The sequence below is a fragment of the Balaenoptera ricei genome, chromosome 21, assembly GCF_028023285.1.
Source record: "Balaenoptera ricei isolate mBalRic1 chromosome 21, mBalRic1.hap2, whole genome shotgun sequence".
NCBI lineage: Eukaryota > Metazoa > Chordata > Mammalia > Artiodactyla > Balaenopteridae > Balaenoptera > Balaenoptera ricei.
The window spans coordinates 27933588-27949166 of record NC_082659.1 but is presented as its reverse complement, the minus strand read 5'-3'; the positions used below and the strand labels follow the sequence as shown (position 1 = coordinate 27949166).

General features: G+C 39.2%; 1 protein-coding gene across 4 annotated transcripts in view; it reads right to left on the bottom strand.

The window, feature by feature from the left end:
• Window positions 1–15579, bottom strand: part of UNC5D (unc-5 netrin receptor D) — a 608576-nt gene that overhangs the window by 558873 nt on the left and 34124 nt on the right. The window lies entirely within an intron of this gene.

Sequence of the window (15579 nt, the reverse complement as noted above, 5' to 3'; positions counted from 1 at the left end):
AACTGTACTCCAATAAAATAAAAATTAATAGTAACAACAAAAAACCTTAAAATTTAGTGGATTTTTTTCAAAGACATTTGATTCTCCAGGTAATATACAGCCTTGAACCCATGAAACTCCATCCCCTAATTCAGACACCCACTGAAATGACCATCAACTGGAGTTTTTAAAAATAAAGAATAATCTGCTTATATTTTTCACACCAGAAACTTCAAGGACTTCATAGCCATAATGCAGATGGATCCAAATTAAGGAAAGCAAGACCTGATGAAGACATCTTAAATGTGAAGGAAGGAATATACCTGGGAAGGTTGTAAAAATGATCCCGGAAAATTAATTTTGCTAATGCCCATTAGGTAACAGTGGCAGGGCGGATAATGAGTGTGGGTGTGGTATGAGGCACAAGTGACTTTCCCAGTGTATCTGGGGGACACAAGGAGCTGCAGGGCTCTCTGAGATCAGAAGTCACTGCTACACTAAACCTGGCTTTCACTGGGCATGAAGAATGGAGTACAGTCCTGGCTGGCCGCTAAGTGGAAGAACTAGACCAGGCCAAGGAAGAAGGCAGTAGTCCAACGAATTCCTGCAGACCACTCCAAATACAGAAACCGGCAAATAGGTCAAGCTGCCTGGGGTACTTCCTTTGGTTTGGGTCATCCCAGCCTCTGATGCTGAATATCTGAAAACTTCCCTTCTTCTTTCATTAGAGACTGAGAAATTGAAAAGTATTCAATACCATCTCTAAAAGAACACATTGCAATTGCCCAATCTTTGAAAAGAATAGATGTTTCCACTTGTACATAGCAAAATTTTGAAGAAACAAAGTGTCTGTCTTCCTCAGAAACAGTTACAAAAAGACATGGGAGAACTTCTTTTAAATGTATTCTCTTAGTAGAACTCAAAAGGACACCACATTGCTGAAATGAGAGGAGAGGGTCATGAAAAGAAGCAGTCAAGAACAGGGGAAAAATAGAAAGCCCAGCCTACATAATTAGAGACAACAATAAAGGCAGTGAGTAGCAGTCAGGATTGTGGAAAAAATCAAATCAGTTAAGTAAAAGCTCAAGGAAAGTCTCTCAAGACTCAAGGGGAAGGGTAAAGAGATGAAGATCAAAAAAGAAAAGCTAAATGACAAAGAAAACAGGTACAGGGCGGCCAATATGCGTTACAGTAATACCAGACAGAGACCACAGCAGACACGGAAAAAGAATTAACAAAGCAGAAAGTAATTGAAAACTCTTCTTCACTGAGAAAAATCTCTGAAAATACACAGTCTGTTTACCAGTCTTTAAAATACTGTCCTAAGGATATATTCCTGCCGATGGACAAACCAATAGCTCCAGCGCTTATGTATTAATTAATAATGATAGATAACTGTCCCAAGCACTACCTCATGCAAAATTCACCCGGCATCTCCTTGCATACAGATCGACAGGGGAAATTATATCAGAACTCAGAAAATTACTTAGTGAGTAGGGATCAAAACAAGTGGGAAAAGCTGGATAAATCAAAACTTTAATGGCATCTGCTTAAAGTGGCTGGATATGGCCATCTCAAAATATGCATAGCTACACTAATGGCTCAAAAATGTTTGAATCCACTGGCCAAAGCTCACCCTAGCTTGGAGAGTGATTGCACTGCCAGGGATCACGTGGGTCTTCTTGACCTCACTTGCCTATGCATTGGAGTCTGACTGACACTCTGATGTGTTATTTATTAGCTGTGCTAATTTAATCAATCAGCTTCCGGTCAAATCTTGCTGGCCCAGAAGCAATTCCGAACTACCGCCCCCCAACCTCGAAGCAACCTTCCGCATACCTAACCTTTGATCTACTATATATCAATATTTAGAGACAGCCTCATCCACCAGAGGGTAGACAGCAGAAGCAAGAAGAACTACAATACTGCAGCCTATGGAACAAAAACCACATTCACAGAAAGACAGACAACATGAAAAGGCAGAGGGCTATGTACCAGATGAAGGAACAAGATAAAACCCCAGAAAAACAACTAAATGAAGTGGAGATAGGCAACTTTCCAGTAAAAGAATTCAGAATAATGATAGTGAAGATGATCCAGGACCTCAGAATAAGAATGGAGGCAAAGATTGAGAAGATGCAAGAAATGTTTAACAAATACCTAGAAGAATTAAAGAACAAACAAACAGAGATGAACAATACAATCACTGAAATGAAAACTACACTAGAAGGAATCAATAGCAGAATAACTGAGGCAGAAGAACGGATAAGTGACCTGGAAGACAGAATGGTGGAATTCACTGCTGCGGAACAGAATAAAGAAAAAAGAATGAAAAGAAATGAAGACAGCCTGAGAGACCTCTGGGACAACATTAAACGAAACAACATTCACATTATAGGGGTCCCAGAAGGAGAAGAGAGAGAGAGGACCAGAGAAAATATTTGAAGAGATTATAGTCAAAAACTTCCCTAACATGGGAAAGGAAATAGCCACCCAAGTCCAGGAAGTGCAGTGAATCCCATACAGGATAAACCTAAGGAGAAACACGCCAAGACACATAGTAATCAAATTGGCAAAAATTAAAGACAAAGAAAAATTATTGAAAGCAGCAACGGAAAAATGACAAATAACATACAAGGGAACTCCCATAAGGCTAACAGCTGATTTCTCAGCAGAAACTCTACAAGCCAGAAGAGAGGGGCATGATATGCTTAAAGTGATGAAAGGGAAGAACCTACAACCAAGATTACTCTACCTGGCAAGGATCTCATTCAGATTCGATGGAGAAATCAAATGCTTTACAGACAAGCAAAAGCTAAGAGAATTCAGCACCACCAAACCAGCTCTACAACAAATGCTAAAGGAACTTCTCTAAGTGGGAAACACAAGAGAAGAAAAGGACCTACAAAAACAAACCCAAAACAATTAAGAAAATGGTCATAGGAACATACATATTGATAATTACCTTAAACGTGAATGGATTAAATGCTCCAACCAAAAGACACAGGCTTGCTGAATGGATACAAAAACAAGACCCATATATATGCTGTCTACAAGAGACCCACTTCAGACCTAGGGACACATACAGACTGAAAATGAGGGGATGGAAAAAGATATTCCATGCAAAATGAAATCAAAAGAAAGCTGGAGTAGCAATACTCATATCAGATAAAATAGACTTTAAAATAAAGAATGTTACAAGAGACAAGGAAGGACACTACATAATGATCCAGGGATCAATCCAAGAAGAAAATATAACAATTAGAAATATATATGCACCCAACATAGGAGCACCTCAATACATAAGGCAACTAGTAACAGCTATAAAAGAGGAAATCGACAGTAACACGATAATAGTGGGGGACTTTAACACCTCACTTACACCAATGGACAGATCATCCAAAATGAAAATAAATAAGGAAAGAGAAGATTTAAATAACACAATAGACCAGATAGATTTAATTGATATTTATAGGACATTCCATCCAAAAACAGCAGATTACACTTTCTTCTCAAGTGCGCACGGAACATTCTCCAGGATAGATCACATCTTGGGTCACAAATCAAGCCTCAGTAAATTTAAGAAAATTGAAATCATATCAAGCATCTTTTCTGACCACAATGCTATGAGATTAGAAATGAATTACAGGGAAAAAAACGTAAAAAAGACAAACACATGGAGGCTAAACAATACGTTACTAAATAACCAAGAGATCACTGGAGAAATCAAAGAGGAAATCAAAAAATACCTAGAGACAAATGACAATGAAAACACGACGACCCAAAACCTATGGGATGCAGCAAAAGAGTTTTAAGAGGGAAGTTTATAGCAATACAAGCCTACCTCAAGAAACAAGAAAAACCTCAAATAAACAATCTAACCTTAACACTTAAAGGAACTAGAGAAAGAAGAACAAACAAAACCCAAAGTTAGCAGAAGGAAAGAAATCATAAAGATCAGAGCGGAAATAAATGAAATAGAAACAAAGAAAACAATAGCAAAGATCAATAAAACTAAAAGCTGGTTCTTTGAGAAGATAAACAAAATTGATAAACCATTAGCCAGATTCATCAAGAAAAAGAGGGACAGGACTCAAATCAATAAAATTAAAAATGAAAAAGAAGTTACAACAGACACTGCAGAAATACAAAGCATCTACTAAGAGACTAAGAGACTAAGAGACTACTACAAGCAACTCTATGCCAACAAAATGGACAACCTGGAAGAAATGGACAAATTCTTAGAAAGGTATAACCTTCCAAGACTGAACAAAGAAGAAATAGAAAATATGAACAGACCAATCACAAGTAATGAAATTGAAACTGTGATTAAAAATCTTCCAACAAACAAAAAAGTCCAGGACCAGATGGCTTCACAGGTGAATTCTATCAAACATTTAGAGAAGAGCTAACACCCATGCTTCTCAAACTCTTCCAAAAAATTGCAGAGGAAGGAACACTCCCAAACTCATTCCATGAGGCCACCATCACCCTGATACCAAAACCAGACAAAGATACAACAAAAAAAGAAAATTACAGACCAATATCACTGATGAATATAGATGCAAAAATCCTCAACAAAATACTAGCAAACAGACTCCAACAACACATTAAAAGGATCATACACCATGATCAAGTGGGATTTACCCCAGGGATGCAAGGATTCTTCAATATACGCAAATCAATTAATGTGATACACCACATTAACAAACTGAAGAAGAAAAGCCAAATGATCTTCTCAATAGATGCAGAAAAAGTTTTTGACAAAATTCAACACCCATTTATGATAAAAACTCTCCAGAAAGTGGGCACAGAGGGAACCTACCTCAACATAATAAAGGCCATATACGACAAATCCACAGCAAACATCATTCTCAATGGTGAAAAACTGACAGCATTTCCTCTAAGATCAGGAACAAGACAAGGATGTCCACTCTCACCACTATTATTCAACATAGTTTTGGAAGTCCTAGCCACGGCAATCAGAGAAGAAAAAGAAATAAAAAGAATCCAAATTGGAAAAGAAGAAATAAAACTGTCACTGTTTGCAGATGACATGATACTATACATAGAGAATCCTAAAACTGCCACCAGAAAACTACTAGAGCTAATCAATGAATTTGGTAAAGTTGCAGGATACAAAATTAATGCACAGAAATCTCTTGCATTCCTATACACTAATGATGAAAAATCTGAAAGAGAAATTAAGGAAACACTCCCATTTACCATTGCAACAAAAAGAATAAAATACCTAGGAATAAAACTACCTAGGGAGACAAAAGACCTGTATGCAGAAAACTGTAAGACACTGATGAAAGAAATTAAAGATGATACCAACAGATGGAGAGATATACCATGTTCTTGGATTGGAAGAATCAATATTGTGAAAATGACTATACTACCCAAAGCACTATACAGATTCAATGCAATCCCTATCAAATTACCAATGGCATTTTTATGGAACTGGAACAAAAAAATCTTAAAATTTGTATGGAGTCACAAAAGACCCCGAATAGCCAAAGCAGTCTTGAGGGAAAAAAACGGAGCTGGAGGAATCAGACTCCCTGACTTCAGACTATACTACAAAGCTACAGTAATCAAGACAATATGGTACTGGCACAAAAACAGAAACATAGATCAATGCAACAAGATAGAAAGCCCAGAGATAAACCCACGCACCTATGGTCAACTAATCTATGACAAAGGAGGCAAAGATATACAATGGAGAAAAGACAGTCTCTTCAGTAAGTGGTGCTGGGACAACTGGACAGCTACATGTAAAAGAATGAGATTAGAACACTCCCTAACACCATACACAAAAATAAACTCAAAATGGATTCGAGACCTAAACGTAAGACCGGACACTATAAAACTCTCAGAGGAAAACATAGGAAGAACACTCTTTGACATAAATCACAGCAAGATCTTTTTTGATCCACCTCCTAGAGTAATGGAAATAAAAACAAAAATAAACAAATGGGACCTAATGAAACTTCAAAGCTTTTGCACAGCAAAGGAAACCATAAACAAGACGAAAAGACAACCCTCAGAATGGGAGAAAATATTTGCCAACGAATCAATGGACAAAGGATTAATCTCCAAAATATATAAACAGCTCATGCAGCTCAATATTAAAGAAACAAACAACCCAATCCAAAAATGGGCAGAAGACCTAAACAGACATTTCTCCAAAGAAGACACAGATGGCGAAGAAGCTCATGAAAAGATGCTCAACATCACTAATCATTAGAGAAATGCAAATCAAAACTACAATGAGGTATCACCTCACACCAGTTAGAATGGGCATCATCAGAAAATCTACAAACAACAAATGCTGGAGAGGGTGTGGAGAAAAGGGAACCCTCTTGCACTGTTGGTGGGAATGTAAATTGATACAGCCACTATGGAGAACAGTATGGAGGTTCCTTAAAAAACTAAAAACAGAACTACCATATGATCCAGCAATCCCACTACTGGGCATATACCCAGAGAAAACCGTAGTTCAAAAAGACGCATGCACTCCAATGTTCATTGCAGCACTATTTACAATAGCCAGGTCATGGAAGCAACCTAAATGCCCATCGACAGACAGATGGATAAAGAAGATGTGGTACATATATATACAATGGAATATTACTGAGCCATAAAAAGGAACGAAATTGAGTCATTTGTTGAGACATGGATGGATCTAGAGACTGTCATACAGAGCGAAGTAAGTCAGAAAGAGAAAAACAAATACTGTATATTACCGCATGTATGTGGAACCTAGAAAAATGGTGCAGATGAACTGGTTTGCAGGGCAGAAGTTGAGACACAGATGTAGAGAACAAACATATGGACACCAAGGGGGAGAAGCCGTGGGGGGGTGGGGATGGTGGTGTGCTGAATTGGGCGATTGGGATTGACATGTATACACTGATGTGTATAAAATTGATGACTAATAAGGACCTGCTGTATAAAAAAATTAAATTAAATTAAATTCAAATACTCAAAAAAACAAACAAAAAAAGTTACCCATCAGCCATAACTCTCATGCAAATTGCACATTTCGTTTGCTTGAGTGATATTTGATTATTGTCTACCTCTCCCTCCAGATTTAAAGTTTCATGAGGGCAGGGGCTGCATGTATCCCCGGAGGAAAAAAATTTTTAAAAATTTAATATTCAGGGAGCAAGCTCACTGCCATTATAACCATGTTGTCAGGGGGCAAATCAGTATAACCCCTTGTTCTGACAACTTATCCAGAGAACTTGAAAAATTTATTAAGAGGTGTGATTCGATGGATATACACGGAAACCTTCATAAATTGCCAATAACAAATACGCACAGTATTTTTTATTTCCATGAAACCATCAACAAAGAATTGATCATCTATTAAACCACAAAGGAAATCTTATTATATCTCTATCTATCCCATCTTCCAAAAATACAATCAGACCTTGAACAGATCCCATTTCTCTGGCCATACTGTCCCTTATCCCTTAGAAATTCTGCACTGTTTGGCTTACAAAAGGGCTGGGTACTGTGACAAAAATCTTAAACTACAAATGAAAACTATTTGGAATACAGATTGATTGATAGATACAGATGTGTGAAAGGTAGGACATGCAAACAAAATTGCAGTTAGAGGCAAATCAATGGTACTTTATATACTACCTCAAGCCCTAGGAAATAAGTATCATGATACTCATTTTACAGATGAGAAAACCATGGCACAGTGATTTCCTCCAAGTCACACAGTGAGTAAATGTTGAAGATGAGATTAGATCTCAAAAGCTCACACTTCTTGTCACCTCTGACTCCAAACATAAAGAAAACAAGTGAAATAAGCATAATTTCATGGAGCTGAAGTACGAACAAAGAAAATTAAAATATACTAAGAGAAGGAATACCAATTTTCAATTATATTGCCCCAGAGATAAGATATGTAGATCACATTCTTCCATATGAAAGACATGTTTTGCCACATTGATTTGTCACAATAATATTGATTTGTATTTATGAAACTATTTTTCCAAAACACTTTGCCTGAAATTAGGACACACTAATTTACTTATAACAGATGGGGACATATGTTATGAACTTTCGATCCAAAATATTAGATTTCTTCTACCCTAGGTCTTTGGGAGGAGTCATGGCATGAAAAACAGAAACCAGAGGATGAGAATGAAGAGAAATTTGGTAAAAATTTGAAAGGCAAAATGAGAGAGAAAAGTGAAAGAGGAGGCATGCCGATTTATTCTCCTATTTCATTATAATCAAGAAGAGGTTTTTAGAATTGATAAATATAAATTACTTTTAACACGATATTAAGTTGTTTTTCCTACTAAAATGTCCTCTGGCAGTGGTTACCTATGGTTCATATACATATTCAATGTTTCAGACACAAACAAACAAACTCTGAAGTGGCAAAGCTGCTGCTCGGCCCACTTGTTTTAGGGGACATATAATGAATTTAAGTTGATATCAAACTCTGCCACCAAAGGACAAAATGGGGGTGTCTCACAAAGCAATGAGATTTGGAGGTTCTCTTCTAGGCCGATCAAAACACCTGTCATGCATCCACCTTTCACTGTCATCTAAGCTGGACATGTGCACCCCTGTACACACATGCACACACACACGCTGTACCCCAGAGGTGCTGGACCTCTTCCAATATTTGCTGGGTAAACAGGTTACAAATTCAATTTGGCTAGAGAATCATTTTCTCTCCCTTGTGAGACAATTTAGTTTCTTAGGACATGATTGCTGCTATGCTCAACTTAGGCAATGGATTCTTAGGACAAATCCTGCTCTAGAGATCTGCTAAATCATCTGAAGAAACCACTTTGCTCTTAGCTTTTCACTCTGGTAGTCCTTTTGCATCATGGTGTCTTTATTTTCTTTTTATTTTTTACAGTGTCTTTAAAAAATTCACATTCACACCGTCATCGGAGGAAACCTATATATTATGATGACTAAGAAAAGATTTTACTCTTTAAATGCCACCTGGGAATGAGCAAGGTCTTTTGAACTTTAAGAGACAAGATTTGGGGTTCTCAGTGGTAAAAATGAGCTCCATTCAAACCATAATTACGCACAGTCAACTGAAGTAGACAAATGCATACTCCTTCATGAGTACGTTAACAAAAAACGACAATAAGTTGATTAAAGTCCATAATAGGCATAAAAATGGTACTAGGAAACCTATGAAAACATGAAATGCTGTGGGTTGTTAAGGCCTGTGTTTTTCCCAGAGTTATAAATAAAATTTATGTGGAAGATGTTAAATTTACATTTAGCAAACTTTTTCAGGCTCTGTGGTGACTTGGTAAGAGTTTTCTGACCCGAGATTACAATGGAAAATCAACTGGATTTACATAAACCAATAAGTACCCAACAGTCACATGGAAAATTCTCAAATATTACCCACCTGGAGGGGTTATGATGTGGAAGTAAAACATCAAAATTAAGTTGTTGTATGTTTTTGCTGAGTCTTCACTACTTTGTTTTCTTCTAACTTCCCTGGGGAAAAATATTTCTGAAATCAACATTTTGGGGAACTTTCCAACATAGAGGAAACTCTTTAACACCGTGTTTCACAGCAGAATTCAGATAGACCCCAGTCAAGGGAAGTTGGATTCCGTAAGTCCAAAAGAAGCCTGGCTATAAGCTTTTTCATCCTAACAAGATCCAACGCACAAAGCTGCAGCCAGGAACGTCAGCACTTAATCACACCTCCTGATTCCATCTTGAAACGCCTACATGTTTCCTCACTGTTAAGTGTGTGTTAACATGATAGACAGCAACCAAAGGATCACAGAATACACGAATCTCCACACTTTCATGATTGTTTTAAATGGCTCCAGTAGATTAATTTAAGAAGTGGTGTTTTGTTTGATGTGGTGTCTACAGACTTTTAAGACTTGTATCTGGCAGGAAGGTTACTCAATATTTATTCCCTGTAATGAATGCTACGGGTTGCATCCAGATTCCAACTTTAGGACAAAACACTTTTTCTCCCAGCTGGGAGCACAGGTGGCTGACGGCTTTCAGCTGAGCCCTTTTCGCCCAACAAGTGCTCTAGGCCCAAGTCCCGCAAGCATGATTCCTTCTGAGAGCCCTTCATGGCAGTCAGAGTAAAGAGAAACCCGACCTTCCGTTTATAACTAGGTCAAACAACTTACTAAGTATTCAAGTCCACTTAGCACCCATTGGGCACTACAATTTCAAGCCCTGGACGATTAGACACCACCACCCTCCTTTTCTGTTTTGCACTGATTTTTACATGGTACTTGCTTTTTCTCCTACTGATTGCTGAAAACCTGGACTTGAAAGGAAAATAGCAATGCAGTGTGGACACTGTGAATTATCTTGAGCTTGTAGTTCAGGCAGAGTCCCTGTGAATCCACCGGGGAGCCAAGGGCACTTAGATGCACGGTTTGGAAACCAGCCCTGAGCTGACTTCTCACTCAAGTCTTACTCATTCAAAGTAACCCCCCCATCCCCATAGGCAGGCCAGATCTGGTGACTGTCGGGGGCGGAAGAGGGACAGAAGGGTATATTTAAAGTGGCAGGCACTGGTCTCAATTTGGGACAATTCTGAGGGCCCATTCCAGTCTCAGAGCTCCGTGGAATCTGTGAGGTCTCTGTCACAGCTACATTGCCCTTCAATTTCTCCCTCCACCACTCCCGCTCCCCTCACCCACCCCACAGCTGGTCCCCAGCACCTTCATCCGAGGACATCCAACCTATGATGGTCACTTAAAAGGAAAAATGTTTAAATGGAAGAAAAGATCACATTCCCCAGCTAGACAACTGAAATTACACTTTAAGTAACATTTATTTTTTTAAACATCATTTTCAGTTTTGTTTGGGGCTGCACAAATACTCAGCAATTCAACCTCACTTCTTTCCTGAAAATCCAACGATTCCAAAAACAGCAGAGCACTAACTCCTTTCCACAGCTGCTGTGTGTTCTGGACTTTTATTTCAGTGGTAGGTAGACTGACCATACGACACACCTAACCACAGCTACACTGCACACGCAGCTAGAAAGAACTTCCATTCTTATTGTGTTCACTACAATATTCTTATCTACAGCAATGACACGAAAGCATGTAAAAAGCAATCCATACAGTTATAACTCGTTTTAAACATATCCATGCAAAGGGAAACCCCATGAGGGGAGAAACCTGTCCAGCTTACCCCAGTGCCTACAGCAGCACCTAGCAAATTACAGGCACTCAATACATATCTTTGTTGAATGAGAGAATCCGAAATTCAGCTTCACACTCTCTTTAAGAACAGTGACTTTCCTACAATATAAGTACAGGACAGAAGTCATTCATCTCTCTTAAAAGCTCAGTGGTGTTTCTTCTATACATCAAATAGATAATCAACAAGAACCTGCTGTATAGCACAGGGAACTCTACTCAATACTCTGTAATAACCTATATGGGAAAAGAATCTGAAGAAGAATATATATATGCATAACTGAATCACTTTGCTGTGCACCTGAAACTAACACAACATTGTAAATCAACTATACTCCAATATAAAATAAAATAAAAAATTTAAAAAAAGATCAGTGGTGTTTATTGTGACATTTGTATATTTCAAAAACAAAGCTCACGCAAACAGATGTGCTCTGATGAGAAATGGCGAGAGGCCATCCCCAGTAGTACAGTAGTAGCTCCATAATGTACCTTAGGGGTACGTTTTGATGTTAAAAGTTAAGGAGACAGTGATTTTTTTTTTATTGCAGTCACAAGTACAGTACCAAAAGTTGGCAACTGCAAGAAATGACTGCCTATAAATTTACTGTATGTTACGAGCCACTGTTTTAAATGGCCATGAAGCAAATGTCTGCTGGAGACTTGTACAAAGCTAAGAGGTTCATAAAAATATAAATGAACAGTGCAGCTCTTAGATCTTACCGTTTAAGATCTGACAAGACACAAGGTTTTACTTTTAATTTGAAGAATATACTAAACCACACCAACCACTCCTCTAAAGATAATTACATACGGTCTATCCATGTGTCATAATAACTAATTAAGTACGACAGCCTGTTATTATTATTGTTGTTATTATTAAGGCTATTTATAAGAAAAAGGCAAAAAGGAACTCAATATAGCCAGAACCAAAATCAGCAAATTCATAAAGTTCGTCTCCTGAGAAAAGGAGGAAAGAATGAGTCCCTTTCAAGATGGATGGCCACTGGCTGAATTAAATCAGTGTTTTGGATGGAGCAGGTACGGTGGCATCTAGCACCAAATTCTACAAACCGCTACAACCACAGGCGATCTTGTATCCGAAGCCTGAGAAATGGACTGTCGATCACATAATGAGTTTACCTGGCCACACTCAAGCATCCAGGAGGCGACTGATTAAAATGAGAGATGAAAATCACAGGAGGAAAATAAGGAGAATTTCTTACCAAAGGACACTGAGCTAAATCCCAGGGCTGGTGGAAACAAAAGCATCGTATCTTGGATTGCCTCTGTTTCATTTCTTGCTCCCCACCCTTAAGTTTCTTATTTTATCCAGAAGAGAAAACATTCAATGTCAAATGGGAGAATAGAGTATCTCTTTCCATCCAACTCCCAAGTCTTAATAAGTGTCCTCTTCTGCACCTCTGAAGATTTCTCAAACTTTGGTGGTTGGAAGGTGCTATGAAAACTGACCTGCACAGGGAATTTTACCTAGCACAGGGGATAAGAACCTGCACATCAGTCGCTGACCCATGTTTGAATCTCCCCACCTACCTGTCTGGGTGACTCCGTCTCCCACAAGATCTGCCTCACTGGATTGTTGTTCAAATTAAATGAAATAATCTACTCAAGAGCTTAACACAGTGCCTGATGCATAAACTGGCAGCGGGCGTCAAAGCAGCAGCACAGCAGCGGTAAAAACAGTAATAGAATGTGCCTGGTATTGTGCCAACCAGTGAGGATTAGAAAGATGAATTAGACATGGTTCTTGGCCTTTATAAGCTCACACTCTTAAAAATTTTTAAACTGAATAATACAGGAATACACTGACACTACATAAAAGAAGTGGGGACAAATTGCAACCTGTACGGAACAGGAGGATAAAGGTGCTGATTCTCCAAGGAGGGAGATTGCTAGTAAAGTGGCTGGAATGGCGAACCGGAGCACAAGGAGATGAGAAATGAGGATTAACCAAGATGGCGGAGTAGAAGGACGTGCTCTCACTCCCTCTTGCGAGAGCACCAGAATCACAACTGGCTGCTGGACAATCATTGACAGGAAGCCCCTGGACTTCACCAAGGAGGATACCCCACGTCCAAGGACAGAGGAGAAGCCACAGTGAGACGGTAGGAGGGGCGCAATCAGAGTAAAATCAAATCCCATAACTGCTGGGTGGGTGGCTCACAGACTGGCGAACACTTATACCACAGAAGTCCACCCACTGGAGTGAAGGTTCTGAGCCCCACGTCAGGCTTCCCAACCTGGGGGTCCGGCTACGGGAGGAGGAATTCCTAGAGAATCAGACTTTGAAGCCTAGTGGGAATTGATTGCAGGACTTTGACAGGACTGGGGGAAACAGAGACCCCACTCTTGGAGGGCACACACAAAGTAATGTGTGCATCGGGACCCAGGGGAAGGAGCAGTGACCCTGGGGGAGACTGAACCAGACCTACCTGCTGGTGTTGGGGGGTCTCCTGCAGAAGCGAGTGGTGGCTCTGTTTCACCGTGGGGATAAGGACACTGGCAGCAGAGGTTCTGGGAAGTTCTCCTTGGCGTGAGCCCTCCCAGAGACTGCCATTAACCCCACCAAAGAGCACGGGTAGGCTCCAGTGTTGGATTGCCTCAGGCAAAACAACCAACAGGGAGGGAACCCAGCCCCACCCATCAACAGTCAAGTGGATTAAGGTTTTACTGAGCTCTGACCGCTACAGCAACAGTCAGCTCTACCCACCACCAGAGCCTCCCAACAAGCCTCTTAGATAGCCTCAACCAACAGAGGGCAGACAGCAGAAGCAAGAAAAACTACAATCCTGCAGCCTGTGGACCAAAAACCACAGTTACAGAAAGATAGAGAAGATGAAAAGGCATCTGGCTATGTACCAGATGAAGGAACAAGAAAAAACCCCAGAAAAACAACTAAATGAAGTGGAGATAGGCAACCTTCCAGAAAAAGAATTCAGAATAATGATAGTGAAGATGATCCAGGACCTCGGAATAAGAATGGAGGCAAAGATTGAGAAGATGCAAGAAATGATTAACAAAGACCTAGAAGAATTAAAGAACAAACAAACAGAGATGACCAATACAATAACTGAAATGAAAACTACACTAGAAGGAATCAATAGCAGAATAACTGAGGCAGAAGAACGGATAAGTGACCTGGAAGACAGAATGGTGGAATTCACTGCTGCGGAACAGAATAAAGAAAAAAGAATGAAAAGAAATGAAGACAGCCTAAGAGACCTCTGGGACAACATTAAACGCAACAACATTCGCATTATAGGGGTCCCAGAAGGTGAAGAGAGAGAGAAAGGACCCGAGAAAATATTTGAAGAGATTATAGTCGAAAACTTCCCTAACATGGGAAAGGAAATAGCCACCCAAGTCCAGGAAGCGCAGAAAGTCCCATACAGAATAAACCCAAGGAGAAACACGCCGAGACACATAGTAATCAAAGTGGCAAAAATTAAAGACAAAGAAAAATTATTGAAAGCAGCAAGGGAAAAACGACAAATAACATACAAGGGAACTCCCAAAAGGTTAACAGCTGATTTCTCAGCAGAAACTCTGCAAGCCAGAAGGGAGTGGCATGATATACTTAAAGTGATGAAAGGGAAGAACCTACAACCAAGATTACTCTACCCGGCAAGGATCTCATTTAGATTTGATGGAGAAATCAAAAGCTTTACAGACAAGCAAAAGCTAAGAGAATTCAGCACCACCAAACCAGCTCTACAACAAATGCTAAAGGAACTTCTCTAAGTGGGAAACACAAGAGAAGAAAAGGACCTACAAAAACAAACCCAAAACAATTAAGAAAATGGTCATAGGAACATACATATCGATAATTACCTTAAACGTGAATGGATTAAATGCCCCAACCAAAAGACATAGACTGGCTGAATGGATACAAAAACAAGACCCATATATATGCTGTCTACAAGAGACCCACTTTAGACCTAGGGACACATACAGACTGAAAGTGAGGGGATGGAAAAAGATATTCCATGCAAATGGAAATCAAAAGAAAGCTGGAGTAGCTATACTCATATCAGATAAAATAGACTTTAAAATAAAGAATGTTACAAGAGACAAGGAAGGACACTACATAATGATCCAGGGATCAATTCATGAAGAAGATATAACAATTATAAATATATATGCACCCAACATAGGAGCACCTCAATACATAAGGCAACTGCTAACAGCTATAAAAGAGGAAATCGACAGTAACACAATAACAGTGGGGGACTTTAACACTCCACTTACACCAATGGACAGATCATCCAAAATGAAAATAAATAAGGAAACAGAAGCTTTAAATGACACAATAGACCAGATAGATTTAATTGATATCTATAGGACATTCCATCCAAAAACAGCAGATTACACGTTCTTCTCAAGT